Genomic DNA, 17,653 nt, shown 5'->3' with positions numbered 1-17,653 from the left:
GCTAGGGTTAGGTTTAGGGTTAAGGTTAGGTTTTTGGTTTAGGGTTAAGGTTAAGGTTAAGGTTAGGTTTAGGGTTAAGGTTAGGTTTTTGGTTTAGGGTTAAGGTTAGGTTTTTGGTTTAGGGTTAAGGTTAGGTTTTTGGTTTAGGGTTTAGGGTTAAGGTTAGGTTTTTGGTTTAGGGTTAAGGTTAGGTTTTTGGTTTAGGGTTTAGGGTGAAGGTTAGGTTTTTGGTTTAGGGTTAAGGTTAGGTTTTTGGTTTAGGGTTAAGGTTAGGTTTTTGGTGTAGGGTTAAGGTTAAGGTTAGGTTTAGGGTTAAGGTTAGGTTTTTGGTTTAGGGTTAAGGTTAGGTTTTTAGTTTAGGGTTAAGGTTAGGTTTTTGGTTTCGGGTTAAGGTTAGGTTTTTGGTTTTTGGTTTAGGGTTAAGGTTAGGTTTTTGGTTTAGGGTTAAGGTTAGGTTTTTGGTTTAGGGTTAAGGTTAGGTTTTTGGTGTAGGGTTAAGGTTAGGATTTTGGTGTAGGGTTTAGGGTTAAGGTTAGGTTTTTGGCTTAGGGTTAAGGTTAGGTTTTTGGTTTAGGGTTAAGGTTAGGTTTTTGGGTTAGGGTTAAGGTTAGGTTTTTGATTTAGAGTTAAGGTTAGGTTTTTGATTTAGGGTTAAGGTTAGGTTTTTGGTTTAGGGTTAAGGTTAGGTTTTTGGTTTAGGGTTAAGGTTAGGTTTTTGGTTTAGGGTTAAGGTTAGGTTTTTGGTTTAGGGTTAAGGTTAGGTTTTTGGTTTAGGGTTTAGGGTTAAGGTTAGGTTTTTGGTTTAGGGTTAAGGTTAGGTTTTTGGTTTAGGGTTTAGGGTGAAGGTTAGGTTTTTGGTTTAGGGTTAAGGTTAGGTTTTTGGTTTAGGGTTAAGGTTAGGTTTTTGGTGTAGGGTTAAGGTTAAGGTTAGGTTTAGGGTTAAGGTTAGGTTTTTGGTTTAGGGTTAAGGTTAGGTTTTTAGTTTAGGTTTAAGGTTAGGTTTTTGGTTTCGGGTTAAGGTTAGGTTTTTGGTTTAGGGTTAAGGTTAGGTTTTTGGTTTAGGGTTAAGGTTAGGTTTTTGGTTTAGGGTTAAGGTTAGGTTTTTGGTGTAGGGTTAAGGTTAGGATTTTGGTGTAGGGTTTAGGGTTAAGGTTAGGTTTTTGGCTTAGGGTTAAGGTTAGGTTTTTGGTTTAGGGTTAAGGTTAGGTTTTTGGGTTAGGGTTAAGGTTAGGTTTTTGATTTAGAGTTAAGGTTAGGTTTTTGATTTAGGGTTAAGGTTAGGTTTTTGGTTTAGGGTTAAGGTTAGGTTTTTGGTTTAGGGTTAAGGTTAGGTTTTTGGTTTAGGGTTAAGGTTAGGTTTTTGGTTTAGGGTTAAGGTTAGGTTTTTGGTTTAGGGTTTAGGGTTAAGGTTAGGTTTTTGGTTTAGGGTTAAGGTTAGGTTTTTGGTTTAGGGTTTAGGGTGAAGGTTAGGTTTTTGGTTTAGGGTTAAGGTTAGGTTTTTGGTTTAGGGTTAAGGTTAGGTTTTTGGTGTAGGGTTAAGGTTAAGGTTAGGTTTAGGGTTAAGGTTAGGTTTTTGGTTTAGGGTTAAGGTTAGGTTTTTAGTTTAGGTTTAAGGTTAGGTTTTTGGTTTCGGGTTAAGGTTAGGTTTTTGGTTTAGGGTTAAGGTTAGGTTTTTGGTTTAGGGTTAAGGTTAGGTTTTTGGTTTAGGGTTAAGGTTAGGTTTTTGGTGTAGGGTTAAGGTTAGGATTTTGGTGTAGGGTTTAGGGTTAAGGTTAGGTTTTTGGCTTAGGGTTAAGGTTAGGTTTTTGGTTTAGGGTTAAGGTTAGGTTTTTGGGTTAGGGTTAAGGTTAGGTTTTTGATTTAGAGTTAAGGTTAGGTTTTTGATTTAGGGTTAAGGTTAGGTTTTTGGTTTAGGGTTAAGGTTAGGTTTTTGGTTTAGGGTTAAGGTTAGGTTTTTGGTTTAGGGTTAAGGTTAGGTTTTTGGTTTAGGGTTAAGGTTAGGTTTTTGGTTTAGGGTTTAGGGTTAAGGTTAGGTTTTTGGTTTAGGGTTAAGGTTAGGTTTTTGGTTTAGGGTTTAGGGTGAAGGTTAGGTTTTTGGTTTAGGGTTAAGGTTAGGTTTTTGGTTTAGGGTTAAGGTTAGGTTTTTGGTGTAGGGTTAAGGTTAAGGTTAGGTTTAGGGTTAAGGTTAGGTTTTTGGTTTAGGGTTAAGGTTAGGTTTTTAGTTTAGGTTTAAGGTTAGGTTTTTGGTTTCGGGTTAAGGTTAGGTTTTTGGTTTAGGGTTAAGGTTAGGTTTTTGGTTTAGGGTTAAGGTTAGGTTTTTGGTGTAGGGTTAAGGTTAGGTTTTTGGTTTAGGGTTAAGGTTAGGTTTTTGATTTAGAGTTAAGGTTAGGTTTTTGATTTAGGGTTAAGGTTAGGTTTTTGGTTTAGGGTTAAGGTTAGGTTTTTGGTGTAGGGTTTAGGGTTAAGGTTAGGTTTTTGGCTTAGGGTTAAGGTTAGGTTTTTGGTTTAGGGTTAAGGTTAGGTTTTTGGGTTAGGGTTAAGGTTAGGTTTTTGATTTAGAGTTAAGGTTAGGTTTTTGATTTAGGGTTAAGGTTAGGTTTTTGGTTTAGGGTTAAGGTTAGGTTTTTGGTTTAGGGTTAAGGTTAGGTTTTTGGTTTAGGGTTAAGGTTAGGTCTTTGGTTTAGGTTTAAGGATAGGTTTTTGATTTAGGGTTAAGGTTAGGTTTTTGGGTTAGGGTTAAGGTTAGGTTTTTGATTTAGAGTTAAGGTTAGGTTTTTGATTTAGGGTTAAGGTTAGGTTTTTGGTTTAGGGTTAAGGTTAGGTTTTTGGTTTAGGGTTAAGGTTAGGTTTTTGGTTTAGGGTTAAGGTTAGGTTTTTGGTGTAGGGTTAAGGTTAGGTTTTTGGTTTAGGGTTAAGGTTAGGTTTTTGATTTAGAGTTAAGGTTAGGTTTTTGATTTAGGGTTAAGGTTAGGTTTTTGGTTTAGGGTTAAGGTTAGGTTTTTGGTTTAGGGTTTAGGGTTAAGGTTAGGTTTTTGGTTTAGGGTTAAGGTTAGGTTTTTGGTTTAGGGTTTAGGGTGAAGGTTAGGTTTTTGGTTTAGGGTTAAGGTTAGGTTTTTGGTTTAGGGTTAAGGTTAGGTTTTTGGTGTAGGGTTAAGGTTAAGGTTAGGTTTAGGGTTAAGGTTAGGTTTTTGGTTTAGGGTTAAGGTTAGGTTTTTGGTTTAGGGTTAAGGTTAGGTTTTTGGTTTAGGGTTAAGGTTAGGTTTTTGGTTTAGGGTTAAGGTTAGGTTTTTGGTGTAGGGTTAAGGTTAAGGTTAGGTTTAGGGTTAAGGTTAGGTTTTTGATTTAGGGTTAAGGTTAGGTTTTTGGTTTAGGGTTAAGGTTAGGTTTTTGGTTTAGGGTTAAGGTTAGGTTTTTGATTTAGAGTTAAGGTTAGGTTTTTGATTTAGGGTTAAGGTTAGGTTTTTGGTTTAGGGTTAAGGTTAGGTTTTTGGTTTAGGGTTTAGGGTTAAGGTTAGGTTTTTGGTTTAGGGTTAAGGTTAGGTTTTTGGTTTAGGGTTTAGGGTGAAGGTTAGGTTTTTGGTTTAGGGTTAAGGTTAGGTTTTTGGTTTAGGGTTAAGGTTAGGTTTTTGGTGTAGGGTTAAGGTTAAGGTTAGGTTTAGGGTTAAGGTTAGGTTTTTGGTTTAGGGTTAAGGTTAGGTTTTTAGTTTAGGGTTAAGGTTAGGTTTTTGGTTTCGGGTTAAGGTTAGGTTTTTGGTTTAGGGTTAAGGTTAGGTTTTTGGTTTAGGGTTAAGGTTAGGTTTTTGGTGTAGGGTTAAGGTTAGGTTTTTGGTTTAGGGTTAAGGTTAGGTTTTTGATTTAGAGTTAAGGTTAGGTTTTTGATTTAGGGTTAAGGTTAGGTTTTTGGTTTAGGGTTAAGGTTAGGTTGTTGGTGTAGGGTTTAGGGTTAAGGTTAGGTTTTTGGCTTAGGGTTAAGGTTAGGTTTTAGGTTTAGGGTTAAGGTTAGGTTTTTGGGTTAGGGTTAAGGTTAGGTTTTTGATTTAGAGTTAAGGTTAGGTTTTTGATTTAGGGTTAAGGTTAGGTTTTTGGTTTAGGGTTAAGGTTAGGTTTTTGGTTTAGGGTTAAGGTTAGGTTTTTGGTTTAGGGTTAAGGTTAGGTCTTTGGTTTAGGTTTAAGGATAGGTTTTTGATTTAGGGTTAAGGTTAGGTTTTTGGTTTAGGGTTAAGGTTAGGTTTTTGGTTTAGGGTTAAGGTTAGGTTTTTGGTGTAGGGTTAAGGTTAAGGTTAGGTTTAGGGTTAAGGTTAGGTTTTTGATTTAGGGTTAAGGTTAGGTTTTTGGTTTAGGGTTAAGGTTAGGTTTTTGGTGTAGGGTTAAGGTTAAGGTTAGGTTTAGGGTTAAGGTTAGGTTTTTGATTTAGGGTTAAGGTTAGGTTTTTGGTTTAGGGTTAAGGTTAGGTTTTTGGTTTAGGGTTAAGGTTAGGTTTTTGGGTTAGGGTTAAGGTTAGGTTTTTGATTTAGAGTTAAGGTTAGGTTTTTGATTTAGGGTTAAGGTTAGGTTTTTGGTTTAGGGTTAAGGTTAGGTTTTTGGTTTAGGGTTAAGGTTAAGTTTAGGGTTAAGGTTAGGTTTAGGGTTAAGGTTTAGGGTTAAGGTTAGGTTTTTGGTGTAGGGTTAAGGTTAGGTTTTTGGTTTAGGGTTAAGGTTAGGTTTTTGGTTTAGGGTTAAGGTTAGGTTTTTGGTTTAGGGTTAAGGTTAAAGTATAGTTAATAGAGAACAGGTTAGGGTTAGTGGTTAAAGTTAGGTTAATAGAGAACAGGTTAGGGTTAAGGTTAAAGTAAGGTTAATAGAGAACAGGTTAGGGTTAAGGTTAAAGTAAGGTTAATAGAGAACAGGTTAGGGTTAAGGTTAAAGTAAGGTGAATAGAGAACAGGTTAGGGTTAAGGTTAAAGTAAGGTTAATAGAGAACAGGTTAGGGTTAGTGGTTAAAGTAAGGTTAATAGAGAACAGGTTAGGGTTAAGGTTAAAGTAAGGTGAATAGAGAACAGGTTAGGGTTAAGGTTAAAGTAAGGTTAATAGAGAACAGGTTAGGGTTAGTGGTTAAAGTAAGGTTAATAGAGAACAGGTTAGGGTTAAGGTTAAAGTAAGGTTAATAGAGAACAGGTTAGGGTTAAGGTTAAAGTAAGGTTAATAGAGAACAGGTTAGGGTTAAGGTTAAAGTAAGGTGAATAGAGAACAGGTTAGGGTTAAGGTTAAAGTAAGGTTAATAGAGAACAGGTTAGGGTTAGTGGTTAAAGTAAGGTTAATAGAGAACAGGTTAGGGTTAAGGTTAAAGTAAGGTTAATAGAGAACAGGTTAGGGTTAAGGTTAAAGTAAGGTTAATAGAGAACAGGTTAGGGTTAGTGGTTAAAGTTAGGTTAATAGAGAACAGGTTAGGGTTAGTGGTTAAAGTAAGGTTAATAGAGAACAGGTTAGGGTTAGTGGTTAAAGTTAGGTTAATAGAGAACAGGTTAGGGTTAGTGGTTAAAGTTAGGTTAATAGAGAACAGGTTAGGGTTAGGGTTAAGGTTAGGTTTTTGGTTTAGGGTTAAGGTTAAAGTTAGGTTAATAGAGAACAGGTTAGGGTTAAGGTTAAAGTTAGGTTAATAGAGAACAGGTTAGGGTTAGTGGTTAAAGTAAGGTTAATAGAGAACAGGTTAGGGATAGTGGTTAAAGTAAGGTTAATAGAGAACATGTTAGGGTTAAGGTTAAAGTAAGGTTAATAGAGAACAGGTTAGGGTTAGTGGTTAAAGTAAGGTTAATAGAGAACAGGTTAGGGTTAGTGGTTAAAGTAAGGTTAATAGAGAACAGGTTAGGGTTAGTGGTTAAAGTAAGGTTAATAGAGAACAGGTTAGGGTTAGTGGTTAAAGTAAGGTTAATAGAGAACAGGTTAGGGTTAGTGGTTAAAGTAAGGTTAATAGAGAACAGGTTAGGGTTAAGGTTAAAGTAAGGTTAATAGAGAACAGGTTAGGGTTAAGGTTAAAGTAAGGTTAATAGAGAACAGGTTAGGGTTAGTGGTTAAAGTAAGGTTAATAGAGAACAGGTTAGGGTTAGTGGTTAAAGTAAGGTTAATAGAGAACAGGTTAGGGTTAAGGTTAAAGTAAGGTTAATAGAGAACAGGTTAGGGTTAAGGTTAAAGTAAGGTTAATAGAGAACAGGTTAGGGTTAGTGGTTAAAGTAAGGTTAATAGAGAACAGGTTAGGGTTAGTGGTTAAAGTAAGGTTAATAGAGAACAGGTTAGGGTTAGTGGTTTTGGAAAATAGGATTTTGAATGGGATTGAATTGTGTGTTCCCACAAGGTTAGCTGTACAAGACTATGTGTGTGTGTGTGTGTGTGTGTGTGTGTGTGAATATTGAATGAATCAAATAATTGATGGACCCGTCTATCTGTTTCTTCACCATTCTGTCTCTCTGTCTCTTAGTCCATGAAGTCCCTGTCCTCCTTCCTTCCTTGGATGATAAAAGACGAATGAAAAGTCCTACCATTAAAAAAAAAACTCCTACAATAAAATGTCACTCCACAATAACAATCGACAATTCATACTACTAATTTAAAACGCATATGGTAGAACCCAATCAATAGAGTTATGAGACACTGTAGACATTCATAGTAAAAAAACAGATTAATCCTGCTGGCCAGTACGGGTATCGAACCCGCGACCTTCGCGTTATTAGCACGACGCTCTAACCAACTGAGCTAACCGGCCTGAGATAATGATCAATCTACGGAACGGGGATACACCCATATATGGGTCTGGAGGTGGTCGCTTATCTACAATGTCTACGTTCTACCAATAGAGGGCAGAGAACGTAAACAAATCCAGCTCAGTTCCAAAGACTCCCTTCTACACTGTCAATGATCAACACTATAGCTGTTGGGGCTCTGTACATTAGTGAGGGCTGTTGGAGCCCTGTACATTAGTGAGGGCTGTTGGGGCCCTGTACATTAGTGAGGGCTGTTGGAGCCCTGTACATTAGTGAGGGCTGTTGGGAACCCTGTACATTAGTGAGGGCTGTTGGGGCTCTGTACATTAGTGAGGGCTGTTGGAACCCTGTACATTAGTGAGGGCTGTTGGGGCTCTGTACATTAGTGAGGGCTGTTGGGGCCCTGTACATTAGTGAGGGCTGTTGGGGCTCTGTACATTAGTGAGGGCTGTTGGGGCTCTGTACATTAGTGAGGGCTGTTGGGGCTCTGTACATTAGTGAGGGCTGTTGGGGCTCTGTACATTAGTGAGGGCTGTTGGGGCTCTGTACATTAGTGAGGGCTGTTGGGGCTCTGTACATTAGTGAGGGCTGTTGGGAACCCTGTACATTAGTGAGGGCTGTTGGGGCTCTGTACATTAGTGAGGGCTGTTGGTAACCCTGTACATTAGTGAGGGCTGTTGGGGCTCTGTACATTAGTGAGGGCTGTTGGGGCCCTGTACATTAGTGAGGGCTGTTGGAACCCTGTACATTAGTGAGGGCTGTTGGGGCTCTGTACATTAGTGAGGGCTGTTGGGGCCCTGTACATTAGTGAGGGCTGTTGGGGCTCTGTACATTAGTGAGGGCTGTTGGGAACCCTGTACATTAGTGAGGGCTGTTGGGGCTCTGTACATTAGTGAGGGCTGTTGGGGCCCTGTACATTAGTGAGGGCTGTTGGGGCTCTGTACATTAGTGAGGGCTGTTGGGGCCCTGTACATTAGTGAGGGCTGTTGGGGCTCTGTACATTAGTGAGGGCTGTTGGGGCCCTGTACATTAGTGAGGGCTGTTGGGGCTCTGTACATTAGTGAGGGCTGTTGGGGCTCTGTACATTAGTGAGGGCTGTTGGGGCCCTGTACATTAGTGAGGGCTGTTGGGGCTCTGTACATTAGTGAGGGCTGTTGGGGCTCTGTACATTAGTGAGGGCTGTTGGGGCTCTGTACATTAGTGAGGGCTGTTGGGAACCCTGTACATTAGTGAGGGCTGTTGGGGCTCTGTACATTAGTGAGGGCTGTTGGGGCTCTGTACATTAGTGAGGGCTGTTGGGGCAATGTACATTAGTGAGGGCTGTTGGGGCTCTGTACATTAGTGAGGGCTGTTGGGAACCCTGTACATTAGTGAGGGCTGTTGGGGCTCTGTACATTAGTGAGGGCTGTTGGGGCTCTGTACATTAGTGAGGGCTGTTGGGGCTCTGTACATTAGTGAGGGCTGTTGGGGCTCTGTACATTAGTGAGGGCTGTTGGGAACCCTGTACATTAGTGAGGGCTGTTGGGGCTCTGTACATTAGTGAGGGCTGTTGGGAACCCTGTACATTAGTGAGGGCTGTTGGGGCTCTGTACATTAGTGAGGGCTGTTGGGGCCCTGTACATTAGTGAGGGCTGTTGGAACCCTGTACATTAGTGAGGGCTGTTGGGGACCTGTACATTAGTGAGGGCTGTTGGGGCTCTGTACATTAGTGAGGGCTGTTGGAACCCTGTACATTAGTGAGGGCGGTTGGGGACCTGTACATTAGTGAGGGCTGTTGGGGCCCTATTTCAACTCCAGATGACATAACCTAGCTAGCAGAGACAGCATGCTAACTATGAAAGTATCGATCCAGCAACAATGTCGAGGTCAAAAAAGAAAGGAACTATGTTAAACCAAGCTGACTTCGTAAGATAAGTCAACTCGGACGGAAATAATGAACAGGCTGAACGTACATTTCTGTGACTATCTAGATAACTTTAGCTTGTCATTCCTGTTTACAGAGTGTTAGTCCCCACGAGAGCAAATGCTATTTATATGGGGTTTAGGGTTAAAGTTAGAATTAGGTTTAGGAGCTAGGGTTAGGTTTAGGGTTAAGGTTAAGGTTAGGTTTAGGGTTAAGGTTAGGTTTTTGGTTTAGGGTTAAGGTTAGGTTTTTGGTTTAGGGTTAAGGTTAGGTTTTTGGTTTAGGGTTAAGGTTAGGTTTTTGGTTTAGGGTTTAGGGTTAAGGTTAGGTTTTTGGTTTAGGGTTAAGGTTAGGTTTTTGGTTTAGGGTTTAGGGTTAAGGTTAGGTTTTTGGTTTAGGGTTAAGGTTAGGTTTTTGGTTTAGGGTTAGGTTTTTGGTGTAGGGTTAAGGTTAGGTTTAGGGTTAAGGTTAGGTTTTTGGTTTAGGGTTAAGGTTAGGTTTTTGGTTTAGGGTTAAGGTTAGGTTTTTGGTTTAGGGTTAAGGTTAGGTTTTTGGTTTAGGGTTAAGGTTAGGTTTTTGGTGTAGGGTTAAGGTGAGGTTTTTGGTTTAGGTTTAAGGTGAGGTTTTTGGTTAGGGTTAAGGTTAGGTTTTTGGTTTAGGGTTAAGGTTAGGTTTTTGGTTTAGGGTTAAGGTTAAAGTAAGGTTAAAAGAGAACAGGTTAGGGTTAGTGGTTATGGAAAATAGGATTTTGAATGGGATTGAATTGTGTGTTCCCACAAGGTTAGCTGTACAAGACTATGTGTGTGCGTGTGTGTGCGTGTGTGTGTGTGTGTGAATATTGAATGAATCAAATGATTGATGGACCCGTCTATCTGTTTCTTCACCATTCTGTCTCTCTGTCTCTTAGTCCATGAAGTCCCTGTCCTCCTTCCTTCCTTGGATGATAAAAGACGAATGAAAAGTCCTACCATTAAAAAAAAAACTCCTACAATAAAATGTCACTCCACAATAACAATCGACAATTCATACTACTAATTTAAAACGCATATGGTAGAACCCAATCAATAGAGTTATGAGACACTGTAGACATTCATAGTAAAACAACATTTTAAATCCTGCTGGCCAGTACGGGTATCAAACCCGTGACCTTCGCGTTATTAGCACGACGCTCTAACCAACTGAGCTAACCGGCCTGAGATAATGATCAATCTACGGAACGGGGATACACCCATATATGGGTCTGGAGGTGGTCGCTTATCTACAATGTCTACGTTCTACCAATAGAGGGCAGAGAACGTAAATAAATCCAGCTCAGTTCCAAGGACTCCCTTCTACACTGTCAATGATCAACACTATGGCTGTTGGGAACCCTGTACATTAGTGAGGGCTGTTGTGGCTCTGTACATTAGTGAGGGCTGTTGGGGCCCTGTACATTAGTGAGGGCTGTTGGGGCTCTGTACATTAGTGAGGGCTGTTGGGGCCCTGTACATTAGTGAGGGCTGTTGGGGCCCTGTACATTAGTGAGGGCTGTTGGGGCTCTGTACATTAGTGAGGGCTGTTGGAACCCTGTACATTAGTGAGGGCTGTTGGGGCCCTATTTCAACTCCAGATGACATAACCTAGCTAGTAGAGACAGCATGCTAACTATGAAAGTATCGATCCAGCAACAATGTCGAGGTCAAAAAAGAAAGGAACTATGTTAAACCAAGCTGACTTCGTAAGATAAGTCAACTCGGGCGGAAATAATGAACAGGCTGAACGTACATTTCTGTGACTATCTAGATAACTTTAGCTTGTCATTCCTGTTTACAGAGTGTTAGTCCCCACAAGAGCAAATGCTATTTATATGGGGTTTAGGGTTAAAGTTAGAATTAGGTTTAGGAGCTAGGGTTAGGTTTAGGGTTAAGGTTAGGTTTTTGGTTTAGGGTTAAGGTTAAGGTTAGGTTTAGGGTTAAGGTTAGGTTTTTGGTTTAGGGTTAAGGTTAGGTTTTTGGTTTAGGGTTAAGGTTAGGTTTTTGGTTTAGGGTTAAGGTTAGGTTTTTGGTTTAGGGTTTAGGGTTAAGGTTAGGTTTTTGGTTTAGGGTTAAGGTTAGGTTTTTGGTTTAGGGTTTAGGGTTAAGGTTAGGTTTTTGGTTTAGGGTTAGGTTTTTGGTGCAGGGTTAAGGTTAGGTTTAGGGTTAAGGTTAGGTTTTTGGTTTAGGGTTAAGGTTAGGTTTTTGGTTTAGGGTTAAGGTTAGGTTTTTGGTTTAGGGTTAAGGTTAGGTTTTTGGTTTAGGGTTAAGGTTAGGTTTTTTGTGTAGGGTTAAGGTGAGGTTTTTGGTTTAGGTTCAAGGTGAGGTTTTTGGTTAGGGTTAAGGTTATGTTTTTGGTTTAGGGTTAAGGTTAGGTTTTTGGTTTAGGGTTAAGGTTAGGTTTTTGGTTTAGGGTTAAGGTTAGGTTTTTTGTGTAGGGTTAAGGTGAGGTTTTTGGTTTAGGTTTAAGGTGAGGTTTTTGGTTAGGGTTAAGGTTAGGTTTTTGGTTTAGGGTTAAGGTTAGGTTTTTGGTTTAGGGTTAAGGTTAAAGTAAGGTTAAAAGAGAACAGGTTAGGGTTAGTGGTTATGGAAAATAGGATTTTGAATGGGATTGAATTGTGTGTTCCCACAAGGTTAGCTGTACAAGACTATGTGTGTGCGTGTGTGTGCGTGTGTGTGTGTGTGTGAATATTGAATGAATCCAATGATTGATGGACCCGTCTATCTGTTTCTTCACCATTCTGTCTCTCTGTCTCTTAGTCCATGAAGTCCCTGTCCTCCTTCCTTCCTTGGATGATAAAAGACGAATGAAAAGTCCTACCATTAAAAAAAAACCTCCTACAATAAAATGTCACTCCACAATAACAATCGACAATTCATACTACTAATTTAAAACGCATATGGTAGAACCCAATCAATAGAGTTATGAGACACTGTAGACATTCATAGTAAAACAACATTTTAAATCCTGCTGGCCAGTACGGGTATCAAACCCGCGACCTTCGCGTTATTAGCACGACGCTCTAACCAACTGAGCTAACCGGCTTGAGATAATGATCAATCTACGGAACGGGGATACACCCATATATGGGTCTGGAGGTGGTCGCTTATCTACAATGTCTACGTTCTACCAATAGAGGGCAGAGAACGTAAACAAATCCAGCTCAGTTCCAAGGACTCCCTTCTACACTGTCAATGATCAACACTATGGCTGTTGGGAACCCTGTACATTAGTGAGGGCTGTTGTGGCTCTGTACATTAGTGAGGGCTGTTGGGGCCCTGTACATTAGTGAGGGCTGTTGGGGCTCTGTACATTAGTGAGGGCTGTTGGGGCCCTGTACATTAGTGAGGGCTGTTGGGGCCCTGTACATTAGTGAGGGCTGTTGGGGCTCTGTACATTAGTGAGGGCTGTTGGAACCCTGTACATTAGTGAGGGCTGTTGGGGCCCTATTTCAACTCCAGATGACATAACCTAGCTAGCAGAGACAGCATGCTAACTATGAAAGTATCGATCCAGCAACAATGTCGAGGTCAAAAAAGAAAGGAACTATGTTAAACCAAGCTGACTTCGTAAGATAAGTCAACTCGGGCGGAAATAATGAACAGGCTGAACGTACATTTCTGTGACTATCTAGATAACTTTAGCTTGTCATTCCTGTTTACAGAGTGTTAGTCCCCACGAGAGCAAATGCTATTTATATGGGGTTTAGGGTTAAAGTTAGAATTAGGTTTAGGAGCTAGGGTTAGGTTTAGGGTTAAGGTTAGGTTTTTGGTTTAGGGTTAAGGTTAAGGTTAGGTTTAGGGTTAAGGTTAGGTTTTTGGTTTAGGGTTAAGGTTAGGTTTTTGGTTTAGGGTTAAGGTTAGGTTTTTGGTTTAGGGTTAAGGTTAGGTTTTTGGTTTAGGGTTTAGGGTTAAGGTTAGGTTTTTGGTTTAGGGTTAAGGTTAGGTTTTTGGTTTAGGGTTTAGGGTTAAGGTTAGGTTTTTGGTTTAGGGTTAAGGTTAGGTTTTTGGTTTAGGGTTAGGTTTTTGGTGTAGGGTTAAGGTTAGGTTTAGGGTTAAGGTTAGGTTTTTGGTTTAGGGTTAAGGTTAGGTTTTTGGTTTAGGGTTAAGGTTAGGTTTTTGGTTTAGGGTTAAGGTTAGGTTTTTGGTTTAGGGTTAAGGTTAGGTTTTTGGTGTAGGGTTAAGGTGAGGTTTTTGGTTTAGGTTTAAGGTGAGGTTTTTGGTTAGGGTTAAGGTTAGGTTTTTGGTTTAGGGTTAAGGTTAGGTTTTTGGTTTAGGGTTAAGGTTAGGTTTTTGGTTTAGGGTTAAGGTTAGGTTTTTGGTTTAGGGTTAAGGTTAGGTTTTTGGTTTAGGTTTAAGGTGAGGTTTTTGGTTTAGGGTTAAGGTTAGGTTTTTGGTTTAGGGTTAAGGTTAGGTTTTTGGTTTAGGGTTAAGGTTAAAGTAAGGTTAATAGAGAACAGGTTAGGGTTAGTGGTTATGGAAAATAGGATTTTGAATGGGATTGAATTTCGTGTTCCCACAAGGTTAGCTGTACAAGACTATGTGTGTGCGTGTGTGTGTGTGTGTGTGAATATTGAATGAATCAAATGATTGATGGACCCGTCTATCTGTTTCTTCACCATTCTGTCTCTCTGTCTCTTAGTCCATGAAGTCCCTGTCCTCCTTCCTTCCTTGGATGATAAAAGACGAATGAAAAGTCCTACCATTAAAAAAAAAACTCCTACAATAAAATGTCACTCCACAATAACAATCGACAATTCATACTACTAATTTAAAACGCATATGGTAGAACCCAATCAATAGAGTTATGAGACACTGTAGACATTCATAGTAAAACAAAATTTTAAATCCTGCTGGCCAGTACGGGTATCGAACCCGCGACCTTCGCGTTATTAGCACGACGCTCTAACCAACTGAGCTAACCGGCCTGAGATAATGATCAATCTACGGAACGGGGATACACCCATATATGGGTCTGGAGGTGGTCGCTTATCTACAATGTCTACGTTCTACCAATAGAGGGCAGAGAACGTAAACAAATCCAGCTCAGTTCCAAGGACTCCCTTCTACACTGTCAATGATCAACACTATGGCTGTTGGGAACCCTGTACATTAGTGAGGGCTGTTGTGGCTCTGTACATTAGTGAGGGCTGTTGGGGCCCTGTACATTAGTGAGGGCTGTTGGGGCTCTGTACATTAGTGAGGGCTGTTGGGGCCCTGTACATTAGTGAGGGCTGTTGGGGCCCTGTACATTAGTGAGGGCTGTTGGGGCTCTGTACATTAGTGAGGGCTGTTGGAACCCTGTACATTAGTGAGGGCTGTTGGGGCCCTATTTCAACTCCAGATGACATAACCTAGCTAGCAGAGACAGCATGCTAACTATGAAAGTATCGATCCAGCAACAATGTCGAGGTCAAAAAAGAAAGGAACTATGTTAAACCAAGCTGACTTCGTAAGATAAGTCAACTCGGGCGGAAATAATGAACAGGCTGAACGTACATTTCTGTGACTATCTAGATAACTTTAGCTTGTCATTCCTGTTTACAGAGTGTTAGTCCCCACGAGAGCAAATGCTATTTATATGGGGTTTAGGGTTAAAGTTAGAATTAGGTTTAGGAGCTAGGGTTAGGTTTAGGGTTAAGGTTAGGTTTTTGGTTTAGGGTTAAGGTTAAGGTTAGGTTTAGGGTTAAGGTTAGGTTTTTGGTTTAGGGTTAAGGTTAGGTTTTTGGTTTAGGGTTAAGGTTAGGTTTTTGGTTTAGGGTTAAGGTTAGGTTTTTGGTTTAGGGTTTAGGGTTAAGGTTAGGTTTTTGGTTTAGGGTTAAGGTTAGGTTTTTGGTTTAGGGTTTAGGGTTAAGGTTAGGTTTTTGGTTTAGGGTTAAGGTTAGGTTTTTGGTTTAGGGTTAGGTTTTTGGTGTAGGGTTAAGGTTAGGTTTAGGGTTAAGGTTAGGTTTTTGGTTTAGGGTTAAGGTTAGGTTTTTGGTTTAGGGTTAAGGTTAGGTTTTTGGTTTAGGGTTAAGGTTAGGTTTTTGGTTTAGGGTTAAGGTTAGGTTTTTGGTGTAGGGTTAAGGTGAGGTTTTTGGTTTAGGTTTAAGGTGAGGTTTTTGGTTAGGGTTAAGGTTAGGTTTTTGGTTTAGGGTTAAGGTTAGGTTTTTGGTTTAGGGTTAAGGTTAGGTTTTTGGTTTAGGGTTAAGGTTAGGTTTTTGGTTTAGGTTTAAGGTGAGGTTTTTGGTTTAGGGTTAAGGTTAGGTTTTTGGTTTAGGGTTAAGGTTAGGTTTTTGGTTTAGGGTTAAGGTTAAAGTAAGGTTAATAGAGAACAGGTTAGGGTTAGTGGTTATGGAAAATAGGATTTTGAATGGGATTGAATTGTGTGTTCCCACAAGGTTAGCTGTACAAGACTATGTGTGTGCGTGTGTGTGTGTGTGAATATTGAATGAATCAAATGATTGATGGACCCGTCTATCTGTTTCTTCACCATTCTGTCTCTCTGTCTCTTAGTCCATGAAGTCCCTGTCCTCCTTCCTTCCTTGGATGATAAAAGACGAATGAAAAGTCCTACCATTAAAAAAAAAACTCCTACAATAAAATGTCACTCCACAATAACAATCGACAATTCATACTACTAATTTAAAACGCATATGGTAGAACCCAATCAATAGAGTTATGAGACACTGTAGACATTCATAGTAAAACAAAATTTTAAATCCTGCTGGCCAGTACGGGTATCGAACCCGCGACCTTCGCGTTATTAGCACGACGCTCTAACCAACTGAGCTAACCGGCCTGAGATAATGATCAATCTACGGAACGGGGATACACCCATATATGGGTCTGGAGGTGGTCGCTTATCTACAATGTCTACGTTCTACCAATAGAGGGCAGAGAACGTAAACAAATCCAGCTCAGTTCCAAGGACTCCCTTCTACACTGTCAATGATCAACACTATGGCTGTTGGGAACCCTGTACATTAGTGAGGGCTGTTGTGGCTCTGTACATTAGTGAGGGCTGTTGGGGCCCTGTACATTAGTGAGGGCTGTTGGGGCTCTGTACATTAGTGAGGGCTGTTGGGGCCCTGTACATTAGTGAGGGCTGTTGGGGCCCTGTACATTAGTGAGGGCTGTTGGGGCTCTGTACATTAGTGAGGGCTGTTGGAACCCTGTACATTAGTGAGGGCTGTTGGGGCTCTGTACATTAGTGAGGGCTATTGGGGCCCTGTACATTAGTGAGGGCTGTTGGGGCCCTGTACATTAGTGAGGGCTGTTGGGGCTCTGTACATTAGTGAGGGCTGTTGGAACCCTGTACATTAGTGAGGGCTGTTTGGGCCCTATTTCAACTCCAGATGACATAACCTAGCTAGCAGAGACAGCATGCTAACTATGAAAGTATCGATCCAGCAACAATGTCGAGGTCAAAAAAGAAAGGAACTATGTTAAACCAAGCTGACTTCGTAAGATAAGTCAACTTGGACGGAAATAATGAACAGGCTGAACGTACATTTCTGTGACTATCTAGATAACTTTAGCTTGTCATTCCTGTTTACAGAGTGTTAGTCCCCACGAGAGCAAATGCTATTTATATGGGGTTTAGGGTTAAAGTTAGAATTAGGTTTAGGAGCTAGGGTTAGGTTTAGGGTTAAGGTTAGGTTTTTGGTTTAGGGTTAAGGTTAAGGTTAGGTTTAGGGTTAAGGTTAGGTTTTTGGTTTAGGGTTAAGGTTAGGTTTTTGGTTTAGGGTTAAGGTTAGGTTTTTGGTTTAGGGTTAAGGTTAGGTTTTTGGTTTAGGGTTAAGGTTAGGTTTTTGGTTTAGGGTTTAGGGTTAAGGTTAGGTTTTTGGTTTAGGGTTAAGGTTAGGTTTTTGGTTTAGGGTTTAGGGTTAAGGTTAGGTTTTTGGTTTAGGGTTAAGGTTAGGTTTTTGGTTTAGGGTTAGGTTTTTGATGTAGGGTTAAGGTTAAGTTTAGGGTTAAGGTTAGGTTTTTGGTTTAGGGTTAAGGTTAGGTTTTTGGTTTAGGGTTAAGGTTAGGTTTTTGGTTTAGGGTTAAGGTTAGGTTTTTGGTTTAGGGTTAAGGTTAGGTTTTTTGTGTAGGGTTAAGGTGAGGTTTTTGGTTTAGGTTTAAGGTGAGGTTTTTGGTTTAGGGTTAAGGTTAGGTTTTTGGTTTAGGGTTAAGCTTAAAGTAAGGTTAAAAGAGAACAGGTTAGGGTTAGTGGTTATGGAAAATAGGATTTTGAATGGGATTGAATTGTGTGTTCCCACAAGGTTAGCTGTACAAGACTATGTGTGTGCGTGTGTGTGCGTGTGTGTGTGTGTGTGAATATTGAATGAATCAAATGATTGATGGACCCGTCTATCTGTTTCTTCACCATTCTGTCTCTCTGTCTCTTAGTCCATGAAGTCCCTGTCCTCCTTCCTTCCTTGGATGATAAAAGACGAATGAAAAGTCCTACCATTAAAAAAAAAACTCCTACAATAAAATGTCACTCCACAATAACAATCGACAATTCATACTACTAATTTAAAACGCATATGGTAGAACCCAATCAATAGAGTTATGAGACACTGTAGACATTCATAGTAAAACAACATTTTAAATCCTGCTGGCCAGTACGGGTATCGAACCCGCGACCTTCGCGTTATTAGCACGACGCTCTAACCAACTGAGCTAACCGGCCTGAGATAATGATCAATCTACGGAACGGGGATACACCCATATATGGGTCTGGAGGTGGTCGCTTATCTACAATGTCTACGTTCTACCAATAGAGGGCAGAGAACGTAAACAAATCCAGCTCAGTTCCAAGGACTCCCTTCTACACTGTCAATGATCAACACTATGGCTGTTGGGAACCCTGTACATTAGTGAGGGCTGTTGTGGCTCTGTACATTAGTGAGGGCTGTTGGGGCCCTGTACATTAGTGAGGGCTGTTGGGGCTCTGTACATTAGTGAGGGCTGTTGGGGCCCTGTACATTAGTGAGGGCTGTTGGGGCCCTGTACATTAGTGAGGGCTGTTGGGG

General features: G+C 40.5%; 6 non-coding genes across 6 annotated transcripts; all 6 read right to left on the bottom strand.

The window, feature by feature from the left end:
* Positions 1-6,662: 6,662 nt before the first annotated feature.
* trnai-aau (transfer RNA isoleucine (anticodon AAU)) lies at positions 6,663-6,736 on the bottom strand. Its single transcript has one exon. It is a non-coding gene; the product is annotated as a tRNA-Ile (tRNA).
* Positions 6,737-9,756: 3,020 nt separating this feature from the next.
* trnai-aau (transfer RNA isoleucine (anticodon AAU)) lies at positions 9,757-9,830 on the bottom strand. The gene has a single exon. It is a non-coding gene; the product is annotated as a tRNA-Ile (tRNA).
* A 1,790-nt stretch (positions 9,831-11,620) lies between these two features.
* trnai-aau (transfer RNA isoleucine (anticodon AAU)) lies at positions 11,621-11,694 on the bottom strand. The gene has a single exon. It is a non-coding gene; the product is annotated as a tRNA-Ile (tRNA).
* A 1,808-nt stretch (positions 11,695-13,502) lies between these two features.
* Positions 13,503-13,576, bottom strand: trnai-aau (transfer RNA isoleucine (anticodon AAU)). The gene has a single exon. It is a non-coding gene; the product is annotated as a tRNA-Ile (tRNA).
* Positions 13,577-15,355: 1,779 nt separating this feature from the next.
* On the bottom strand, positions 15,356-15,429 carry trnai-aau (transfer RNA isoleucine (anticodon AAU)). The gene has a single exon. It is a non-coding gene; the product is annotated as a tRNA-Ile (tRNA).
* A 1,807-nt stretch (positions 15,430-17,236) lies between these two features.
* Positions 17,237-17,310, bottom strand: trnai-aau (transfer RNA isoleucine (anticodon AAU)). The gene has a single exon. It is a non-coding gene; the product is annotated as a tRNA-Ile (tRNA).
* Positions 17,311-17,653: the final 343 nt, after the last annotated feature.

The sequence above is a fragment of the Oncorhynchus mykiss genome, chromosome 19, assembly GCF_057628025.1.
Source record: "Oncorhynchus mykiss isolate SJ-2025 chromosome 19, ASM5762802v1, whole genome shotgun sequence".
Taxonomy (NCBI): domain Eukaryota; kingdom Metazoa; phylum Chordata; class Actinopteri; order Salmoniformes; family Salmonidae; genus Oncorhynchus; species Oncorhynchus mykiss.
Note: the sequence above shows the minus strand (reverse complement) of the source record. Positions and strands in the feature narration are given on the sequence as shown.